This window comes from Armigeres subalbatus, unplaced genomic scaffold (assembly GCF_024139115.2).
Source record: "Armigeres subalbatus isolate Guangzhou_Male unplaced genomic scaffold, GZ_Asu_2 Contig1299, whole genome shotgun sequence".
Classification (NCBI taxonomy): domain Eukaryota; kingdom Metazoa; phylum Arthropoda; class Insecta; order Diptera; family Culicidae; genus Armigeres; species Armigeres subalbatus.
Window position 1 is genome coordinate 100,252 of NW_026942064.1, and position 14,877 is coordinate 115,128.

At 36.4% G+C, this 14,877-nt stretch overlaps 1 long non-coding RNA gene across 1 annotated transcript; it reads right to left on the reverse strand.

The window, feature by feature from the left end:
* Nucleotides 1-926: 926 nt before the first annotated feature.
* LOC134202600 (uncharacterized) lies at nt 927-1,517 on the reverse strand. Its single transcript, XR_009977273.1, has 3 exons — nt 1,396-1,517; nt 1,249-1,339; nt 927-1,160 (listed from the first exon to the last, which is right to left on the reverse strand). It is a non-coding gene; the product is annotated as an uncharacterized LOC134202600 (long non-coding RNA).
* Nucleotides 1,518-14,877: the final 13,360 nt, after the last annotated feature.

Sequence of the window (14,877 nt, forward strand, 5' to 3'; positions counted from 1 at the left end):
GAAAATTGGACGGATCGGACAATGGGCTTGGTAGTTATGGCCAAAATACTTTTTCTCAGAAAAAAGCGCGTAAAAAAATCTAGCTCACTTTTAATGCACTTACCCTGAACCTCGCAACAGGTTGCATTCGACGCAGAATCTTGTCTCATTATTTCCTATTGAAAATTGGCCCGATCGGACGATGGGCTCAGAAGTAATGCCCAAAATACTATTTTTCTACCGCACGAGAAAGGCATCATCACCGCTAGGTGGATTAATCTGGGTTTTTTGTAAATTTTAATTGTTCAGATTTCAAAAGTGTTTGATGTTGATCAATACTTGTTCAAATCTGGTTAAAAATTAATTCTAAACTAGAAAAACAAAATTTTAAAAAGGTGAAAGTGATGAAATCGCCAATTTGAATGTATTGCCTAAAATGTGTTCAGATCGGTTTTAGAAAGCAAAATAGTGATTTTGAGCAAAAACAAATATTTGGTGTTATAGGGTCGTTAGAACAGTCTATGATAAATAAAATGAAACCTCTAATCTCTGTCTATTCGACTTTTTTTTTCTGTCGACCGTTTGTCTCTTTGATACTCCGTCCTTTCGACCTTTTGACCAAATTATTTTTTAAACCTGCTTTTCATTCAACTTTCTGTTATTTTTTCGACCCTCCTTTCCTTCGACCTTTTGTCCTTTCGACCTTTTATCCTTTCGATCGTTTGTTCTTTCGACCTTTTAACCTTGTCACCTCCCCCTTGAGGGGGGGGGGGGGGGGCATGAGACGGAGACAAAAGTTCGAAAGAGGCGAAGATGGCACTGGTCCCCATTGCCCACGTACCCAGAACCGCCAACAATAGGTTCAAACTGTATAGTGGACCCATTAACAAAAAAAATAACACTATTCGGAATCACCGTATCGAAGTAAAAACATAAATTTTACATGCAATAAAAATGTATTTTAGTACTTACGCTTAATTTCCTTAACCTAAAGTTTAGTATGTGTGTGTGTCAGTGTAAAAATGTATCCCTCGGCGACTGCAAACCGTCATGTCTGTCCGGACAGACCCAAGATGATTGCTGGCCTCTGCCAGCGATCCAAGCCAGCCACTTCAATTCGCCGTCGTCTTGGGATGTTGCTCTCACAAGCCGCTACATAATTTTTGCAGCGAATGAAAGGCCTGTTAATTAAACATCAATCATCACTTCGTTCGTCACTGATATCACGGTTCGGAGTTGCTTTTCTTAATTTTCATTTTTCACTCTTACCGATCTCTAAGCAAATCTAAACTCTACTCCATCACTGTTGCTTCTCGGTGCAGATACCAAATATGGGCTAACCAGCTGCAGGCTTTCATAACTGTAGGGTGGATAAAATTAGCACTTCGGTTTAAACCAGCTTCTCAGAGCTATTACCTGGCCCTAAGCCATAATCAACACCCACTGCACTGCACTTCGTTTTGTTCTATTCCCGTCGGTCAGGCAATCAATCACAAAAATACAACTTGCTTGAGCACTCGCGCGTATGCCTGCTTGGCAGTTAACCGACAACTAAAAGGGAAGATCGAATCGGATATCTCTGCCTACCGATATGTGTGGCTGACCGTTGTTTGTCGTGCTGATGATCATTGAGTTGAGAGATTGACTCCGGGGAGGATTCTATAGGATGCTGCGAGAATATTGGATGGATCGGGTTCCTGAAACAAAATTATGGCGTGCTTGGTAGCCAGTATCATGCTGCTGCCAGAAGATGCTGCATGCTAGGAACGTAATTTTTCAACCGCCTTCAGCTGATGTTCGCTTGAGGAGATTAGAATGTGGCTCTCATTTGGGTATCAGCAACGACTGTTCTGTTGGTGTGTTGTGTTCTGTGTGCTGTGACTTACATGGGGATAGATTTTTGTTTCCATTCCGTGTGGCGATTGAATCAGCTGTTTTGCAGCTATCGCGAGGCAGTCGGACGTGTGCAGGTTACAACCTTTCGACCTTTTGTCATTTAGACCTTTTGTCCTTTTGACCTTTTGTCCTTTCGACTTTTTGTCCTTTCGACCTTTTGTATTTTCGATCTTTTGTCCTTTCGACCTTTTGTCCTCTCGACCTTTTGTCCTTCGACCTTTTGACACTGTTTCCTTCTTATGAATGAGTGTGTGGTGATCTAGAGATAGCTGCACTTGAATGGCGATGCAACAGACAATGAATGCTGGGTTATAAGACCGAAGAATGATGTGAGTAGGTGGAAAGAAGAAGGAATAATGAAGAAGGAAATAAAGAAAAGGAATAAAGAAGAAGCATGATGGAAGGCGATATAAGGAAAAAGGAAGCAGGAAGAAGGAAACAAAAAAGAAGAAGGAAAAAAGAAGAAGGAAGAAAGAAGAAGGAAATAAAAAGAAGAAGAGAGGGCGAAGGTAAAAGGAAGAAGAAAAAAGGAAGAAGGAAAAAGGAAAAAAGAAATAAAGAAGAAGGAAAAAGAAGGAAGGAAGAAGGAAAAAGGAAAGAAGGAAGAAGGAAAAAGGAAGAGGAATAAAGGAAGAATGAAGAAGGGAGAAGCGAGAAGGAAGAAGGAAGAATGAGGAAGGAAAAAGGAAGAAGGAGGAAAGAAGAGAGAAGAAGAAATAATGAAGAAGGGAGAAGGAAAAAGGAAGAAGAAGAAAGAAGGAAGGAAGAAAGAAGAAGGATGAAAGAAGAATGAATAAGGAGAAGAAAGATAGAAGAAAAAGGAAGGGGAAAGAAGAAGAAAAAAAAAGGAAGAGGAATGAAAGAAAACGGGTGAACGGTGAACGAAGAACTTATCATTTTTCACTTTTTGCTTATTTTTTCTCATTCGGCACAATTAACCCTCTGCCACCTTTGCAAAAGTTCGACCGACAAAACCTTCATACTGTTTTGCACACCATCCACTTTGGTCAGTCTGATCAGGTGAACCCGGTATTCACGGCATTTTCTGAAAGATTTGCCGTACAGTAAAGATCTGGTCCGTTGTCGACTGGCCGCCAACTAATAACTTCCGATGAACTCATTGCCTATTGGTGACAGACGACGGAAGATGATTTGAGATATCACTTTGTAGGCGGCATTAAGGATGGTGATCACTCGAAAATTCACACCAGCTTATCGCCTTTCTTTGTAGATGGGGCATTTTACCCCTTCTTCCCACTCCTCCGGAAGATGTTCAGTTTCCCAGATTCTGACTATCAGTTTGTGCATGCAAGTGGTCAGCTTTTCCGGGGCAATCTTGATAAGCTCAGCTCCGATACCATCCTTACCAGCTACTTTATTATTGATATTGATATTGATATTTATGCTCAAAGCAATTCCAATGGTAAAATTTTGTTTGAAGATTGTTCTGCGGGATATTATACTATTCAATATCCCAATGGACCATTTTTTTTCCTTCAGTCGAAATCCTTCTACAATTGATTTGGTTTTAACTGATTCAAGTCAGCTGTGTGGCCAATTGGTAACTCATGTAGACTTTGACTCTGATCACCTTCTTGTGACATTTGAAATCTCACAAGAAGCCATTAATAATCCAATCAGTTCTACTTTTAATTATCATAGAGCTGATTGGGATTTATATAAAACGTATATCGATAGAAATTTTGATGTTGATATTCCTCTCGATACCAAAAGTGATATTGATAATGCGCTCGTATCTTTGACAAATTTAATTGTCGAAGCCAGAGGCATTGCAATTCCTAAATGTGAAATTAAATTCAACTCCATTATTATTGACGACGATCTTCAGCTACTGATCCGTCTTAAAAATGTTAGGCGAAGGCAATACCAAAGAACTCGCGATCTCACATTGAAAGATATTTGGTGAGATTTGCAAAATTAAATTAAAAAACGTTTCGCTATTCTGAGAAATACCAGCTTTGAGAATAATGTCTCGAAGTTGGATCCCAGTTCGAAACCCTTTTGGAAATTAATGAAAAAAGCCAATTAATGACAAAAGCCAATTCCAGCGCTTAAAGAGGGAAATAAAATTTTATTAACAAATGGCGAAAAGGCTCAAAAACTTGCTCAGCAGTTCGAGAGTGCCCATAATTTTAGTCTAGGTCTCACTAGTCCAATTGAGGATCAGGTTACACGGAGCTTCGAAGACATTCTCAACCAAGAGAATGTTTTTGACCCTTCGTTGGGAACTAATTTGGATGAAGTAAGATCTTTTACTAGAAAATTTAATAATATGAAAGCACCGGGTGATGATGGTATTTTCTACATACTTATCAAAAACTTCCTGAGAGCTCTTTATCGTTTTTGGTAAATTTATTTAACAAATATTTTCAATTGGCATACTTCCCAGATAAATGGAAAATGCCAAAGTTGTTCCAATTTTGAAGCCGGACAAAAATCCAGCTGAGGCTTCTAGTTATCGCCCAATCAGTTTGCTTTCTTCAATAAGCAAACTGTTTGAAAAGATTATTTTAAATAGAATAATGGTTCATATTAATGACAATTCTATTGTTGCTGATGAGCAATTTGGTTTTCGCCATGGGCATTCAACCACCCATCAGTTATTAAGAGTTACGAATTTTATTCGACTCAACAATTAAGAAGGATTTTCGACTGGAAATGCATTTGACAGTGTTTGGCATGGAGGTTTGATTATAAAATTGATGAATTTTAGTTTTCCTCTGTACATTATTAAACTGATCCAAAATTATTTATCAGATCGCTCACTGCAGGTAAATTGTCAGAATTCTAAATCTGATAGATTACCTGGGGCCCATATTGTATAACATTTTTACTTCTGACTTATCTGATTTACCACCAGGGTGTCAAAAATCTTTGTTTGCAGATGACACGAACCTTTTGTCATTTGTAGTAGATTGCAAAAAAGTTTGGACACTTTCTCCCCTTACATGCAGAAATGGAAAATTTCCCCGAATGCTTCCAAAACTCAGTTTATAATTTTCACACATACGCCGAGAGCTTCTCATTTGAAACCTCCTAGCAGGCATATGAATGGGGGTCACTATGAATGGGGTTCCAATTAATTGGTCTAGCGAAGCTAAATATTTAGGACTTCTGCTAGATCAAAAATTAACTTTTAAAAGTCACTTTGAAGGCATTCAAGCCAAATGTAACAAATATATTAAGTTTCTATATCCACTTATAAACAGAAAATCAAAACTTTGTCTGAAGAATCAACTTTTGATTTACAAATTTTTAGACCTGCCATGTTGTATGCTGTGCCAATATGGACTAATTGCTGCAATACCAGAAAGAAGGCACTTCAGATGATTCAAAATAAAATTTTGAAAATGATTCTGAAGTTGCCTCCGTGGTATAGTACCAATGAACTTCATAAAATTTCTAATATGTATTGAGACATTGCAACAAATGTCCAACAAAATAATTTCCAATTTTAGACAAAAATCGTTGCAATCTTATATTCCAACGATTAGCTCATTGTACCCTTAGTATTAATTAGGTTAAGTTTAGTTTAAGTTGAAAACGTTGTAATTCCTACTTGGTTCAATTCAACCAGAGGAAAAATCATAACTGCCAGAGGCAATCGAAATGTATTTAATAATAACCAAAAATGTAATATAGCAAATAAGGATGATAGTGTTAAGAAAACACGGAAAACCCAGTCTAAGAAATGATATTAAATTTATTAGATAATTAGCAAATAAAATTAGTAAAAAAAAAGTTTTTTGAGCAAGTCATTTTAATAAAAAAAATTAATATCATACGTTGCATATGATTAAAAATTCAGTCATGCAAAACAACAAATTTGTAAATTTCCATAACTTTTGATTCTCTAGGCCTAGATGAAATATTTTGAAGTGGCAGAACAGGAATTATAATATTATATCTTCCAAAAGGCAAGTTCAGAATGGATGGAAATTTGTTTCGTTAGTAACTGTTACACCGTGCCACCTCACGGAACGGTTTCTCAAATAAGTTGCTATTTCTATAGTAATTTAATAATAAAATTGAAATTGTGCGTGCTCAGTCAATTAACAACCAAATTAGCTAAAATAATTAGGCATAGAGGAGTGAAAAAGTTGAAATTTTAATCAATCTAACAACACAAATCGGCGTCTGAAATGATTTATTAGTAAATGAGTCAAACTCTGACTAAATAACTTTATCCATCCCTGAGTACACCTTATGGTAAAATATGGACTGTTCAACTTTTGGGCATTTCGCAAAAACTACTACATACACACAATTCGCTTTAATTCTAAAATTGCAAACATTTACTAGGCTTAAGATGTTAGATTTTTGATATTTATTGTTGTAATGTAATGCTTTGCTCAGATCATGTGAGCTTTCCAGTCGTTTCGCCTGCCGTTATGCGTGTGTTCTATCACTGAGCACCCCATGTTTAACTTCGGAAAGACTTGTTTGAAATTGCTTCGATAGGGCACCAGAGAGCAAAAAGTTTCTCTCACGTCACGTATGCAATGTACAGCTCACACACGCTCAAATTATTCAACTCCTCATTGCGTGCTCCATGGTGGACATTACGATGCGCACGAGTTTCATAAAGTCAGATCTGGAAGACATGGTTTTCGTACAAAACCGTAGAACAAATAAACTATATTACTATACTATATTAAACTATAGATGTCAGACATACCGAAGTGTTTTGTACTGTAACTAACTAATGAACAAAATTTTGTTCCAGTCATCCTTGGCGTGCAGCTTGAAAGGCGCCAAAGCAGTGAGTTCCCTCTGATGATGCAGCCTTGGCTCGGCGAAATTGCGCGCCTTTGATAACTGAGTATGGCGCTTGCCATAGCGAAGCAACGTAATACAATTCAGTGTGAGATATCTCATCGCCACGTGGGTGTTGGAAAAAAAGGAAAATGTAGGTTGGAAAACGCGCGCCCTTCCGAGCGTAATAAAGAAATATATAATATTGCTACCTACGTGGGATCAACTTCAATCGGATCCTGGAGAACTCCGTACCATGATAAGAGAAAGAAAATGGTTCACGTGACCTTTAATGTTCCAGTTTTCGCGCAATGCGTAAATTCTATAAGAACTAGACTGTGAGGCCGTTTGTTGGGTGACTACGCATTTGATTTATCTGGAATTGACTTCAATATACATTCGTCTTATTTCGAAAGCGATTTTGCTGTAGGATAATTTAGTGAGAATCGATTCTAGGAACATAAAATCCGATCCATTATGAATAATTTGATAAGAGAGATCGACTGGAAGATTTGTTCTGGATTTTTTGGCTTTCTCAGTCTTATGTATTCAAAACGATGAGTTTTGTTTTGCCCGACGTTTCGGCCTTTTATTTTGGCTTTTGACGTAGAACTACGTCTGTCTTTTCTATATTGGGGTACACTTTACGATTGCAAAAAAATCGAAAAACGAAAATTCTCGGTCGTTTTTTACGCGTTTTATTTTTACACGAATTGCCTTTTTACGATTTTTTTTTCACTAGAATTTCGGGAGTAACGCGATTTATTTAGACATATTTTGGAATTTATGCGGTTTTTTACGTTTTTTTAATTTACGGCCCATATCCTCCGCGTAAAAGCTGACTCCAGTGTGTTACAATATTTATGTATGATTATTTACTACTGAACACTTGCTAACAGTTTAGCAATCGGTTTTGGTGAATCAGTCAAACTCGTAAGTGCATCGCAAGCTTCTTCTTCCATAGCACTACATTCCAAATGGAACTTGGCCTGCTTTCAACTTTTTTTTTTCCTGTTCGGGTGTACCACTACGACCAGTTATTAGATCTATTGTAGCGTTACCCGTATCCTTAGTGTTTAAGTGCATGTCGAATTACTCTATTACTATTGATAAGCAATGCAGTATCGGTTTCGATTCAGTTATTGTTTTGTTTTCTCAAGAGCACCATGACAAGGTCCCGCTATTTAAACCCTTCACAGAGAGCAATCCCGTTGAAGGTGCGCCCCTTATCAATAGGAAATCAATCCTTTCTTGAGAAAACAGAACAGTAATACTGTTTTTGGCCATGCATCGGAGCCCTAGCCACATCCTTGTCTTGCTTCTAGAATATCCCCAGTAAAACTCTTAAAACTCGGGATTAAGCTCTGTCTACAAGACCATTTCAAGCAAGAGAATTTGTTCAGTAATAAGAACTTCCGTGTGTTCCTCTCACTACCATTCTTCACCAGTTCAAGAAGAGTTAGTACGTATTTAAACCCCTAACTCGATTTTTCCAGCAGTCAGTTCAGTCTAGGTCTAGCCGGGTACCGAGGTTTTTTTTTTTTAATAATTGCTTGAAAAGTTGTTTCCGCTGCATACAGTTTAGCCTCGAACAAGAGGAATTCGAGTCTTTCAACTGTCTGCAAGGTAACATTACTGATTACAGAGAGTTAACTCCTTGTGTGCCGCTGTAAGCAAGCTCAAAGCAGACGATTCATTGGTGGCTGCAATGATGGACATGAACTTATTATGCATCTCGAGAAAATATAGAATACTGCGGCTTCCTGCTGGCTGCTTCTCAGGTAATCGCAACAGTCACTAAACACGACAGTGTCGAAAAAAATCATGCCCACCGTATGCACTTGTCATGATAAACACTCTCCATGTACTCAGTGATTCCGGTTGCCTTTCACTTATGCAATCGAACACTGCTGTCATTTGGCGAAAAGCACGTGGTTTTGTTTTGGGAGGGAAAATTATCCCAATCGTTTAACCCGGCGGCTACCTTGACGTCTGCCTTCGCAGTCGAGCCTGCGAGAGTAAGACCGCCGCGAGAGTCTAGAAAAAGATAAGCGCGACAATATTATGATCTCAATAATTGAAGGTTGTTTAAAATTAGTCAGTGGCATAAGTGATGCAATAACTAGGAGGAGGGTATAGAATCAATCACATTCAAATTTAGTTAACGACCCCGAAAGGTCATTGAAAACATGGCATTTTCCATAAGACTTGACAAGAAAAAAATCTTTATCTACTCGGCGCCTCGAACCGTGGACCTCTTGATCTGCAGGCCCTGACACTAGCACGTAGCCCACTCTAGATCCATATCAGTGGGTCGAGCATACTGGATGACATTGCTCATAAATCATGGTCAACTATGTTTTAGCATGGGGGGAATATTCTTGCTTGACTACCCTATTCAAATGTTGAGTATTTCATGAAAACTGCATTATTACATGCCGAAGCTTATTTTTCAGAATAAAGTGATGTATGGACGAAACTTCCGCAACACTTGAAGGAAATAAACTAAATAATTGAATTGGGCACATACTGAAAATTGTTACTACCCTCAGAAGCACCTAAAATTATTTTTCTGGTTTTTAGCCATTTTTTTCAGCTAAATCTACTAAAAAGTCATAGAATAAGCCTTTTAAGCATCCTAGTATCAATGACAAAGTGGTAGGTAATAGTCTAAAAAAGCTTTTCACGACTAATGCTTCTACTATGTAGAGTTAAATTGATGCATTCAGACGACATTTCTATGAAAAAGTCTAAAAAATCACAAATCTCGTTTGATGCACCTCTAAATCTTCATGGATTTGGCTGAAAATTGGTCAGGAGGCTCCATTTAAGATACTCATTTAAATAGAGGAGTGGCACTTTGAATCTGGAATACTTTTGAAAATGGTGAACAGATCTAAACCATGGTTTGTAATGCTCACTCAATATCAGCAGACAATCACGAAAACTACCAGTACTGCCACCAAATATATTATATTAACAATATGGTTCACTTCGAGCTTTTCCATACAACGAAATAGCGAACCATTTGCCGGTGATAACAACATCATCTAGCGAGCAAAGAGGAATCTAAACGTGTTTTCTTCTTGTTTATTCTAGCAAATCTTCCTGCCAATTTACAGTGACTGTCATACTGTTGAAAAGTTTTCATACGACAGTGCAGGGATGTCCATACTTTTTTGAATAAATCGATCATCAGCAGATCGATTTTTTTTCTTTTACACTTATTACGATAATACAGAAAAATAAATTTTGATCCGACTGCTCCAATAGAAGCTGTTCCGCATACAAGAAAATGCTTGCGGCGCGTTAGAAAATATTGATTCAATTTCTTTTGGGTCGAAAATAATTGCAAGCATTAGCTAGTTTTTCGCAAGATTTTTTATCCATAGTTGCCAGCATCCAGGTGCTAACATATATGCGTGGAAAGCAATGTTTAGTTTTTAGTAAACCACCAGAAAGTTTGCATCACATGCGGGTGTTCTCAACAGTTCTTACTTTTCTCGAAAAATGTATTTGATGTTAGTTAAGCAGGAAGGTATTCGCAACTTCACCTACCAAATATTTTTTGCTAAATTTGTTTCATTTTTATAATATAATCAATAAGTAAATTATCGTAATATTGATTCCAGAACTAATATTTCTAGTGCCTTTCATTTAAATGCTTAAATTTCCTTTTGAGTTAGAATTTCAGAATTTCAGTTTTATATCTATGGATGGGTTTGTATCCATGCTTTCACCGAAGGCAAAATTAATAAAAATTAGTCGAGCTTTTCTCTGCATCCTCTGCAGTGATTTAACGGATTTGCAAGATTTTTCGCGATTAATTTGTCACAGGCCTTCACAGCGGCTTCCCAATCATCAATTAGCAGTGAATCCAACAAGAATGTGACTAAAAATCTTGATCTTCTCCGGTATCTCCGGTATGTTATCGATCATTTAGTTATATGTTTTTAATCATTTAGTAGTTTGTCAATAACTCATTCCAGAGTAGGGTGTCCCAAAAAAAATCGATGTTCGAAAAGTCATGGTGCTCAACCCTGAAATGAAAGATATACCTGTCTGGATAATTTTTGTAGAACAAACCGAATTTCTAAAAAATTGTTTAGAGGTCGCGCCAGATCGATTTTTGAAAAATGAGCTTTTTTTAGGTCAAAAATCAAATATTGGGTCCTTTCACAATTTTTTTTCAGGGACACCCATTCGTTTTATATTTTTTATTTTTCTGTGGATCTTTGCCCATTTTCTCCATGAATTAGTTTTTGGTATTATACGTGTTTACAGTCTGCACAATTTTCTTAAATATCGAAAAAAGCACATTTTTTGACTATTTTTCGAAGTTATTTCATCCTCACACAAAAAATATTTTTTTCTTGTTCAGAAAAACTTACATACTACAAAGAGCTATTTATAAGGAGTATTTTCATAAAAAAAGATCCAAGAAATCTCGCTTAACTTTTCAAAAAGATCTAAGTAACATTTTTTTCATGAATTAATTTGAATAGCGCAATCAACAGGACAACATGAAAGCTATTGATTGCAGTATTCAAATTAATTCATGAAAAAAATGTTACTTAGGTCCTTTTGAAAAGTTAAGCGAGAAATGTTGTTCTGGGGCTGAGATATTGCAGTTTTAGTAAATAGTCAAAAAGTGTGCAAGTTCGGTACTTTTTCTTTACATGTTATAATTTCATCAAGTTGCATCAATATTTTAATTTAAATTAAAAATAATTCAAAAGCAAATAAATGGGAATATTTTCTAGGTAACATAGCTTTTATTTCCGATGGAGTTGGTTTAACCAATACCTGAATTACAGGATTTGGTCGGAGTATATGGATGGAGCCAGTTATAAAATGATATCACACCCAACAGATAATATGTAGCAATATACAAGTAATCAGGATTACTATGATCTCTTTATTAGTTTTGATTCAATCATAGGATGCTTTTCAGGGTATACAAAAAACAAGGCAGGCTCAGCACGTATGTAAACATTCAGTTTGAATTTAAACATGTGTCGTCACTACTATCTTCGCACAAGCTGAACTGAGACAATGCTCTACGGTCTCAGCATGCTTATTTTTGTACTCTAACATGTGACGTTAAAATATGCGTCTCACTTGAAGTGTCATTTTTCAGTTTTTACTTTACGTTTATTCCGTTTTTACTTTTCCAATATCTCAAGTGAACTCATGGAAAAGCTGTCGAACTGATACGACGAAAAAAAATGTTTGACTGTCATATGACATATCAAAAGCATCACGGTATACAGACAACAAGGTAGGCTCGTAAGAAAAGTGACACGATGAGAGTGACGCATATTTAAGCATGCTGAGACCGTAGAGCATCGTCTCAGTTCAGCTTGTGCGAAGATAGTAGTGACGTGAGTTCTAGACCAACATTTGAAAAGGGCGTAACAGCCAAAATTGATTCCTTCTGATTCTTCGTCCACATATATAGCTGTATATGTAGACGAAGAATCAGAAGGAATAAATTTTGGCTGTTACGCCCTTTTCAAATGTTGGTCTAGAGTTATAGTGAGAGATAGTAGTGAATGTGAGTTAAATAGTGACAAGGGATATTTCAAATAATTTTGTGAATAAACAGATGAATAGATTCAAAATGTTTCATATTTGTAAATTTATTGAGTATTTTCAGAGCGTGATATCATTTTTTCTCAGTAAAAATTAATAATAAATAATTATTTTCTTAGCTTGTCACTAAATTAACCAAAATGTTCATCGGGAGTTGATAAACGGATGATAAGCCGTGCAGATAAAATGTCATTCGACTATCATGATAACACTACCTTTGTCAGTAGTTAGAAAATTATGTTTTCGACACGTGAAATGTCAGCAAGAAAATACAAAGACATGTCACAAGCTCGTAATCTGAACTAAATGCTCGCAAAATCCATATATGTAAATAGTAAAAATGCATGAGCTCCTGTACGATATAATATAAAAATGTCTTTTTCAAATTGATACTTCCCAAAAGTATAACCAGGGACAGAAAAAGTCAAAGTCAAAACTACACTCAAATAGTTGACATCCAACACACAGTCTAGTTGCCAGCATTTCACAAATTTGAATGTGCGAATGAATAGGACGGTATGTACACGAACAGCAGGAAGCGTCGAATCTCGGTGTCAGCGTTGTTTTGTGCGGTGTCAAAATCAATCTTCAGTTTAGTACATTGATATTCAATTTGAAATCTCAAAATATGAATATCATTTCATACTGCAGTGCATGGATTTAACATTTTGAAGTCAGATTCTTAAAAGATATGAATCTGTTTAGTATATAAAGTAAAATAATCATCATTTATCGGTGCAAATCAACCGCAATTCCAAATATTCATTTCAACCCCGGTAGATATTCATTTTTTACGTTCGATTATCAATCGGCTGTTAAGGATCGGGCGGATAATTTGGTATGGAAGTTTGACAGCATGCTGCGAGATATTCGTGCCTGCATTGTCGAGCGTCTGATCAAAACGTCTATCCAACTGATAGTAAAACGAAGATTTCCGTCCTTGAGTATAACCTTGTTTTTGTTTTCTGAGTCGATTCTTTGACTTTTTTATTGTCAAATTTCCCAAAGAATTGTATTATTTGATGCATCTAAATATTTTTAAAATTAAAACAACAAAAAATTAAAAATATATGGCAGCCAAACGAGCTGCAGAATTGGGCCAATGTAAGATGAAAACCGGTAAAAAAGTGTGAGAACAGAGAGCGAGTATAAAACGAGATGTGGATGCAGAATATTAAGTATTAACTTCAACAGCAACCTCTTAGCTTTCCAAATGTTCCACCGTGTATCGATATGAGGCACCGGCGGTTCAACGCGCAACATCTAATATGTTATACATATTAGTAAAAAAATGTCTACCACAATTTTGCTACAACATTTGATTTTCCGTTGGTATTCGATTAACTTTAATCGATTATGATGATGATGATGATGATGATACTACCATCTATTGTAGCAAGGCACCTGCCGATAGCACTGGCCATATCTGACAAACGATTTGATCATGATTATACTATTGTTTGTATTTCATCAGACTCCTGTATGAAGGGCCAAAATGGGTGGGGTGGTTCCATAAGCAAAGACACTTATGCGAATCCACGGGATGAATAGAGAATCTCCTTGACCCAATAGATGGGGAGAAGAGCCCGCCCTTTATCCACGAGATGCCAACAATAGGAAGTTGACGATTCCACTCTTCCTATCCAAATCGCTTCAATCGGGTGCCCTGATGGTTTTTTTATGGTATATAATCATATAGTTTCAATGTAATTTGGAAAATATATATAATGGAATTCTCTCACCAAGTTTCAATTCTATGTCCTGGATGAGGAAGGACCTTTCTTCAACGCCAGCTAGCTTTAGATTTATGCCTTCAGAGATAGAAAACCAACAGCTCTTCAAGAAATGTTTTGGTTTTGATCGGGGAATATGCTTAATTCTGGTTCAAAGATCGAGAAATTGATATCTGGATTTCTGAAAAGATGCAATAAAAAGACGGATGGCAGTATCATACATAATAACATAATTGTTTTGATTAATATGAATATGTATTCTGACTTTTTTGCCTCTCTCGTACAACGAACTTCTTTTTCAACCTTTGTTAGATTTAAAACTCTGAGCGAAAAAAAGTTAAAATAAGCTTTTTATTATATAGCGTACGTATAATAAACGTTGCAGAACGTAACTAAGGAAGACAGAATCGGAAATGATGTATGCTATTTGGAATTACTATTTGTACGTGTCTCAAAACGCATCAAAGCTTTTTTATCTGTTAGGAGTGACCGATAAAGACAAAATTGAACCATAAAATATCCTTCCACCAATAATAGTATGTATAGGACAAGAAATATGAAAAATTATACTTGTGGAAGCTCTGCACATAGTAGCAAAATGTTTTATTGATTCATGTACATATTCCTGATGTTCTGCTCACGTTGGTTCCAGCAGCTGTCAGAAAGGACATGTCCAAAAATATATTGGAATCTTAATTCAAATTGTAAATCACTTTCCAGCTAAGAATTAGAACAAAATAATGACAGCGCGTCAAAAAAATGCTTCTTGCCCAACCAAGGCGTTCTATAAAACGAAGTACCTATTCCATAATATGATATTTTTTATCGCTCGGATTTTCAGGGACTTATCCATAATCCAACTAATAAATCCAATAACTTTAATCGATTATGTGCACAA